General features: G+C 37.9%; 1 non-coding gene across 1 annotated transcript; it reads right to left on the bottom strand.

Moving 5' to 3' along the window:
* Window positions 1-8149: 8149 nt before the first annotated feature.
* LOC148577075 (small nucleolar RNA R71) lies at window positions 8150-8253 on the bottom strand. Its single transcript, XR_015903044.1, has one exon. It is a non-coding gene; the product is annotated as a small nucleolar RNA R71 (small nucleolar RNA).
* Between the last annotated feature and the right edge of the window lie 1124 nt (window positions 8254-9377).

Genomic DNA, 9377 nt, shown 5'->3' with positions numbered 1-9377 from the left:
ACTCAATTTTTGAGGTGGAAAGAACTTTGCCAAGAAGGCATTGACCAGCTTTTCTCAAGAGTTCAGGCTTTCTTTAGGTTGTGAGTCCAACCATGTCCTAGCTCTGTCTCTTATAGCAAAAGGGAAAAGCATAAGTCTGTAGACCTTAGGGTCAACCCCATGACTCTTAACAGTGTCACAGATTTGCAAGAATTCAGCTAAAAACTGATGAAGATCTTCTAATGGAAGTCCATGATACTTGCAATTCTGTTGCATTAGAGAAACTAATTGAGGCTTAAGCTCAAAGTTGTTTGCTCCAATTACAGGAATCGAGATGCTCCTTCCACAGAAGTCAGAAGAGGGTGCAATAAAGTCACCAAGCATCTTCCTTGCATTGTTGGCATTGTTGTTATTTTCGGCTGCCATGTCTTCTTCTCTTTCAAAAATTTTTGTTAGGTCCTCTCCAGAGAGTTGTGCTTTAGCTTCTCTTAGCTTTCTCTTCAAGGTCCTTTCAGGTTCAGGATCAGCTTCAACAAGAATGCCTTTGTCCTTGTTCCTACTCATATGAAAGAGAAGAGAACAAGAAAGTATGGAATCTTCTATGTTACAGTATAGAGATTCCTTGAGGTGTCAGAGGAAAAGAAGAATAGAAAGATGAGGTAGAGAGGGGAATTTGAACTTATAGAGAGGGAGTGAGTCCGAATTGCTAAAAGAGGAGGAGTGTTAGTCCTTAAATAGAAAAAGGTGAGGAGGGAAAAGAATTTTTGAAAACAAATTTTGAAATAAAACCAAAATTTTAAAAATAATTTTGAAAAATTGATTGATGGTTTTCGAAAATTAAAAGTGAGAAAGTGGTTAAGTGATTTTGAAAAAGATTTTGAAATTAGCAATCAAAAAGATATGATTGAAATTTATTTTGAAAAAGATGTGATTGAGAGGATATGATTGAAAAGATATGATTGAAAAATAATTTAAGAGGACTTGATTTTGAAAATTAAAGTTGATTACTTGACTAACAAGAAACTAAAAGATATGATTTTAAAATTTAAGAATTGAACCTTTCTTAATAGGCAAGTAACAACTTGAGATTTTGAATCAATCATGTTAAATGTTAGCATTAATTTTGAAAATATGAAATAAAAATAAGAAAAAGATTTTGAAAATCATTTTGGAATTTTTGAAAATATTAAAAAGAATATTGAAAAAGATGTGATTTGAAAAAGATATGATGTGAAAAAGATTTGATTTTGAAAAATTTTGAAGATTTGTAAAAGATTTGTATTGAAAACAAAATCTCCCCTCCTGTGCCATCCTGGCTGGCGTTTAAACGCCAGTTTTCCTTCCTCACTCGGCGTTTTGAACGCCCAGCTTTTTCTCTGTAATTCCTCTGCTGTATGTTCTGAATCTTCAATTCTCTGTATTATTGACTTGAAAAGACATAATTTTGAAAATTTTTTTGAATTTTTAATGATGAAAAACAACAAAATGAAACTAATCATGGAAAATCAAGATCAAAACAAATAATGCATGCAAGACACCAAACTTAGAAGTTTGTATACTAGGGGTAATAACAATTTGAAAATGCATATGAAAAACAACAAAAGACACAAAACAAGAGAATTTAAAGATCAGACCCAAGAAAATCATCAAGAACAACTTGAAGATCAATGAAGAATATAATGCATAAAATTTTGAAAATTCAAGAAAAAGAAAAACATGCAATTGACACCAAACTTAAGAATTGACACTAGACTCAAACAAAACACAAATTATTTTTTATTTTTATGGTTTTATCAATTTTTTTTGTATTTTTTTCGAAAATTATTTGGAAAAAGAAAACAAGGAATTCAAAATTCTTAATGAGAATTCCAGGAATCATGCAATGTTAGTCTAAAACTCCGGTCCAGGAATTAGACATGGCTTACTAGCCAGCCAAGCTTTCAGTGAAAACTTCGGTCCAAAACACTAGACATGGCCAATGGCCAGCCAAGCTTTAGCAGATCATTACATTCAACAGCAAGATTGATAAAAATCAACAAGCTCTTGTGATGATAAGTTGAAACCTCGGTCCAAAAGATTAGACATGGCTTCATAGCCAGCCAGACTTCAACAGATCAACATGAAACTCTAGAATTCATTCTTAAAAATTCTGAAAAAAATTTTTCGAAAATAAAATAAAAAAATAAAAGCTTAAAATAAAATAAAATTACCTAATATGAGCAACAAGATGAACCGTCAGTTGTCCAAACTCGAACAATCCCCGGCAACGGCGCCAAAAACTTGGTACACGAAATCGTGATCGCACACTTTTCACACAACTCCGTGAATCTGACCAGCAAGTGCACAAGGTCGTCCAAGTAATACCTTATGTGAGTAAGGGTCGATCCCACGGAGATTGTCGGCTTGAAGCAAGCTATGGTCATCCTTGTAAATCTCAGTCAGGCGGATTCAAATGGTTATGGGATTTTGATAATTAAAATATAATTAAAGCAGAAAATAAGATAGAAATACTTATGAAATTCATTGGTGGAATTTCAGATAAGTGTATGGAGATGCTTATTGCTTCTGAACCTCTGCTTTCCTATTGCTTTCATCCAATCATGCGTATTCCCTTCCATGGCAAGCTGTATGTTGGGAGATCACCGTTATCAATGGCTACCGTCCGTCCTCTCAGTGAAAATAGTCCAAATGTGCTGTCACCGCACGGCTAATCATCTATCGGTTCTCACTCATGTTGGAATAGGATTCATTGATCCTTTTGCGTCTATCACTACGCCCAACACTCGCGAGTTTGAAGCTCGTCACAGTCATCCCATCCCAGATCCTACTCGAAATACCACAGACAAGGTTTAGACTTTCCGGACCTCAAAAATGCTACCAATTGATTCTAGCTTATACCATAAAGACTCTGATCTCGAGGCTAAGAGATATGCATTCAAGCTTGTTTTCATGTAGAACGGAAGTGGTTGTCAGGCACGCGTTCATAAGTGAGAATGGTGATGACTGTCACATAATCATCATATTCATCATGTTCTTCTGTGCGAATGAATATCTTAGAACAGGAATAAGCTTGAATTGAATAGAAAAACAGTAGTAATTGCATTAATTCATGAAGAACAGCAGAGCTCCACACCTTAATCTATGGGGTGTAGAAACTCCACCGTTGAAAATACATAAGTAAAAATAGGGTAGACATGGCCGAATGGCCAGCCTCACATGGAGGTCTCAGAACATAAAAGTTACATAATGTGTTCCAGAGATGAAAATACAATAGTAAATGATGCAAAAATAAGTAAATGATGCAGAAATCTGCTTCCGGGCCCACTTGGTGTGTGCTTGGGCTGAGCATTGAAGCTTTCACATGTACAAACTTTTTTTGGAGTTAAACGCCAGCTTTGGTGCCAGTTTGGGCATTTAACTCCAGCTTTTATGCCAGTTCTGGCGTTTAACGCCAGAATAGGATAGAAAGTTGGCGTTTAAATGCCAGTTTGTGTTATCAAAACTCAGGCAAAGTATAGACAATTATATATTCCTGGAAAGCCCAGGATGTCTACTTTCCAACGCAATTGAGAGTGCCCCAATTGAACTTCTGTAGCTCCAGAAAATCAACTTTGAGTGCAGGGAGATCAGAATCCAACAGCATCTGCAGTCCTTTTTCAGCCTCTGAATCAGATTTTTGCTCAGGTCCCTCAATTTCAGCCAGAAAATACCTGAAATCACAGAAAAATACATAAATTCCTAGTAAAATCCAGAAATGTGATTTTTATTTAAAAACTAATAAAAATATAATAGAAACTAACTAAAACATACTGAAAACTATGTAAAAATAATGCCAAAAAGCATATAAATTATCCGCTCATCAAAAGTCAAGTGGATAAATCAATATGAATCTTCAAGTCCTAGTCAACTCCCAAGGAAAGACTAGAGTTGGTGGAATTCAAGTCAATTAGCAACTCTCAATTATCAATCAACAAAGGAGTTTGATAACTCAAGAGTCTCCAATTAATCAATTCAAGCTAAGAATGTAAAAAGCTAAATTAAAATCATAAATATGAAATACCTCAAATTGCATTAAATAAAGAAATCAAATCTAACATGGAGAATTCATAAACTAAATTGGAAAAGAAGAGAATCAACAAGAAGAATAGATAAACCAAAGTACTAGAACAAATAAAAATAGAAGAGAAACTAAATTAAAGGAACATTGAACCTGGAATTGAGAAGAAATAGACCTAAAACAAAGAGAAATCCTAGAACCTAGAGAGAGGAGAGAGCCTCTCTCTCTAGAAACTACATCTAAATCCTAAAATTATGAACGATTCAATGTATGTGATGTGTTGAGTTTCTGCTTGACCCCTGGCTTTTGTCTGCGTTTCTGGGCCAAAAACTGGGTCCAAACTCAGCCCAAAATCGCCCCCAGTGTTTTCTTTGATTTCTGTAGGTAGTGTGATAATGATATTTGCTCGATGGTCTAGAATTTCTTCTTATAGAAAAGAATTACTTCGTTGTAAGCATAACTTCAAACCAACAAACAACTCTCACATCAAAAATTATCGGTTGTCACAAAGTACAAACCCCAATAAGAATTAACCGAAGTATTTAGACTCCAGGTCATCTCCCTAGGAAACAATGTAGTGTTTAGTTATTGGCTATGAAGGGGGTAAAAAAAAAGGGGGGGGGTTTGGTTCATGAGATGGCAAGAAAGTAAATCAAGCAAGTGAGTAAAAAAAGCAAAATAGAGAACTCTTGGCTAAGACTTAGGTAATTGAGATCACCATCCTTGTCAACAAACCGAATATTGATAATTATGAGAGGCCAACCTATTAAGTCTACTTCCCAAAAGCTTTAAGTACATAACATTTACTCCTAAGCATGAAGTACGTCAAATAGGTTTGATCACATCAACCCTTAAGTCCTAACCTACCTACTAATTAACTTAGTAATGGGTTAGCGCCAATGGTATCAAATTGATCACCATGGGTTCTCAATGCACCAATTTGATGCCAGGGCATCTTGGCCAGTTTCACTGACCTTTTCTTTACTGTTTTTAGGTTAGTTTCATGCATTCCCTTAGGAAATAAGCTAGTTTTGGGTAGATATTCACTTACACCTTGATTCAAGCATACATTGTGCATTTTACATTATTTTATGAGGATTTTGCATGAGTTTAGTGAGAAATTGTATGTTGCATTACCCATGACTTGGACTAGGACTTTGATGCACTCTATTGCTTGATTTCAGGACCAAAGGAAGCAAGGAATGGGAGGTAACTTGCAAAGTTAATGAGAAAAGTGATTGCCAATAACGCTCTCGAAGCCATCATTGACCACGTTAAGAGTCACGTTAACTAAGTTAACGTGAACTCTAACGTAGAGAGGGGAAGTTAAGCCAACGTTAGTGACACTTAACATTGTCACTAACGTTGGCAAATGCTCATAAGTGGCCACGTTAGAGTCCACGTTAACTTAGTTAACGTGGCCTCTAACGTTAAAAGGGGGAAGAAACGCCAACGTTAGTGACATTCAACATTGTCACTAACGTTGGCCTAAGGAGAAACATACCACGTTAACTCCCACGTTAACTTGGTTAACATGGGAGCTAACGTAAGAAGCAAGAGTGGTCGACAACGTTAGTGACACCCAACATTGTCACTAACGTTCGAAGCAACCACACAACCCCCCAAAGAGCCACGTTAACTTCCACGTTAACTTAGTTAACTTAGCTAACGTGGAAGCTAACGTTGATGAGTGAAAGAAATGCCAACGTTAGTGACATTCAACATTGTCACCAACGTTGGGGATGGCTAAGCATGGCAACGCTAGAAGCCATGTTAACCTAGTTAACGTGGACTCTAACATGAGACATGGGGGCACCTTGGAACGTTAGTGACAATGTTGAGTGTCACTAACGTTCTCGAAGGATGGCAAGCCCACTTTAAAGAGCCACGTTAACTAAGTTAACGTGGGCTCTAACGTGGGAACAAAGGGGGCTTTTCAAAGTTATTGGGAATGTTAAGTCTCAATAACGTGTGCGAAGGACTTAGAGGCAACGTTAGTGGCAATGTTTATGCCACTAACGTTGAAGTTAACGTGGCTTTTACTTAGGAATGTTAGTGAGAAAGTTGATTGTCACTAACGTTCTCGAACTCATATTTTCACTAAACGTTAACACCCCTAACGTCCTGAGCTAAAGTCTCTGCCCACTTCACATTTTCTCTCTGCAAGTAAAGCCAAGCCCAATTGAAGAAGAGAACTGCTTCAAACTCAAGATCCAAAGGCCCAAGACTTGAAGAGCCAACTAGAAGCTGAGAAAAGTAGTATATATAGGAGTAAATTTGAATTGTTTAGGAGCTCTGGGAGTTGGAAAAGAGAACTACTCTCTGTATTTTACCTTCTCTACAATTTCTAGTTTTATGATGTATTCTCCATCTTTGTTTTCATTTTCTAGAGCTATGAACAACTAAACCCCTTTCATTGGGTTAGGGAGCTTTGTTGTAATTTGATGGATCAATACTAATTTTCATTATTCTTCTTCTATCTTTTCTCTTGATTTTACTTGAAAGCTTTCGATCTTCATCCAATTGGGTAGTTATCTTGGAAAAGAAGCTATTCAAACTTAGATCTCTTCTGAACCTTGAAAGAGGAATGAAGAGATCAAGCTAGAAATGCTTTCTCATGCTGGACCAAATTGGGTTTGGATGGGTTTGTGACTATAACCCTCTCAATACTTGATTTGGGAAATGTATGTGGTATAATCAGTGACCATACTTCATCTCTTCTCATGAGCAATTGACCAAGGAATTGGCTATTGATCAAGATTTGAGAGATTGAATTTGTAATTCAATCAATTAAGATTGCCAAGGAGATCAATGAGTGCATTGATTGAGGAAGAGATGAAAATGAACTTGATCTGGAGAATTGAAACATCTCCTAAGCCCAATGAACTCCCCATCTCTGATCTTACCCATTCTCTTTAATTTCTGCCATTTACTTTTATGAGCAAATCCCCCATTCCCATTTACAATTCTGCAATTTACTTTCAGTAATTTACTTCCAGTCCTTTAATTCTAGCATTTACTTTTCTATTATTTACATTCCCGCCATTTTATTTTTTTGCAATTCTCAACCCAAATTCTGGATTCGCTCAACTAGAACATTCTTCTAATTAAAGTTGCTTGATCAATCAATCCCTGTGGGATTCGACCTCACTCTATTGTGAGTTTTTACTTGACGACAAATTCGGTACACTTGCCGAAGGAAATTTGTTGAGAGACAGTTTCCACCCGCATCAAGTTTATGGCGCCGTTGTTGGGGATTGATTGTGCATCAACAATGATTAAATTGGAAGATCACTAGATTGAGCATTTTTCTTTTGTGAATTTCATTTTCTGTTTGAGTGATTTACTTTCTGTTTTAGTTAAACTTCTTCCCTTCCCCCTCTACTCTTTTATTTTTCTTTGTTATTTTCAATTCTATTTGCTAACGCACTAACTCTTTGATATATTGCATCACCCATAACTAACAGTAATTCTGACAAAAATACTTTCTACACCTATCTTTTCTTGCTTGCACTTGATGGTTGTATGACAGGGAGAAGAAGCGGGGCTTCAACTTCCTTCGATTCTGAACCTGAGAGGACCTTCCTTAGATTAAGGAGGGAGGCAAGAGGAAAGAAAGTGGTTGGTGCTGAGGAAGAAGAGGAATTCTTTGAACCAAACATGGAAGACAACATGGAAAACCATCATGAAGAAGAGGATCACAACCATGGGGGAGGAGGTAGAGCAAATCATGCTGGAGAGGATAGAAGAGTTTTGGGCTCTTACATCAATCCAAACCCAGGCAATTGTGAAAGTAGCATCCAAAAGCCAACAATCCATGCCAACAACTTTGAACTTAAACCACAGCTCATCACCCTTGTTCAGAACAACTGTTCGTTTGGAGGAGGTGTTCAAGAGGACCCCAATCAACATTTAACCACCTTCCTGAGAATATGTGACACAGTGAAGTCTAATGGTATTCATCCTGACGCCTATAGACTGCTCTTATTTCCATTCTCACTCAAGGACAAGGCAGCCAAGTGGCTGGAATCTTTCCCAAGAGAAAGCTTGACAACTTGGGAAGATGTGGTGAACAAATTCTTAACAAGATTTTACCCTCCTCAAAGAATCAATAGGCTGAGAGCTGAGGTCCAAACTTTCAGGCAACAAGATGGTGAGACTCTATATGAAGCATGGGAGAGGTTTAAAGACCTAACAAGGAGGTGCCCACCTGACATGTTCAACGAATGGGTGCAGTTGCACATTTTCTATGAAGGGCTCTCTTATGAGTCAAAGAAGGCCGTAGACCATTCATCCGGAGGATCCTTGAACAAGAAGAAAACCATTGAAGAGGCTATAGATGTCATTGAAACAGTAGCAGAGAACGACTACTTCTATGCTTCCGAAAGAGGGAACACAAGAGGAGTAATGGAGCTAAACAATGTAGATGCTCTGTTGGCCTAAAACAAGCTCATTACCCAGCAGCTGGCTGACCTCACCAAGAAGATGGAGAGGAACCAAGTAGCAGCAATCTCCACTTCATCAACAACCCAGGAAGGAGTGAATGAAGAAGCAGAGGGTAGTCAGGAGCAAGCCAACTACATTGGGAATTCACCAAAGCAAAACTATGATCCATACTCCAAGACCTACAACCCTGGATGGAGAAACCACCCAAACTTTGGGTGGGGAAGTCAGCAAGATCAAAACCAAGACCAGGGACGTTACAACTCCAACAACAATGCAGCTCACCAACAATTCACACAGAGGACATCTCAACACCCCCACAACAACACTTCTCCACACGCCTATCAAAACCAAAACAGCACATCTGCTCCGAATCACCCATCAATTGATGACAAGCTCTTTAAGATTGAAACCTTACTTGAAGGAATATGCCAAGAGATTCAAGAAAATAAGGTGTTCAAAGAGGAGGTGCGAGCCAATATTAAGAACCAGGGAGAGACCATTAGGAAGCTGGAATTCCAGGTGGGATGTTTAGCTGAGAAGATTCCCAAACCTACTGATAGCTTCCCAAGTGACACGGAGAAAAACCCCAAAGGAGAAGCAAAGAAAGTAAGATGGGAAGATTGCAAAATGGTCACTACAAGTGATCAAGAGACTGAAGACAAGCATGGCAAACCTTTCGAACAACCTGATGACAACTCAACAAAGGAGGAGGATAGAGATCACCAAGAACCAGAAATCTCACAACAAGAGCTGCTGAAGCTCTATGCACCCTTCCCTCAACTGCTCAATGGTGCTGTGGAAAAGAGAATATACTCAAGGTTCCTAGACTTGTTTGCATCTCTGCATGTAAACATACCATTCATCAAGGCAATTCAACAAATTCCTGCATTCATCA

Source organism: Arachis ipaensis, chromosome B1, assembly GCF_059453495.1.
Source record: "Arachis ipaensis isolate K30076 ecotype BB chromosome B1, ASM5945349v1, whole genome shotgun sequence".
NCBI lineage: Eukaryota > Viridiplantae > Streptophyta > Magnoliopsida > Fabales > Fabaceae > Arachis > Arachis ipaensis.
The sequence above is the reverse complement of the archived record's forward strand: the minus strand, read 5'-3'. Positions and strand labels throughout refer to the sequence as shown.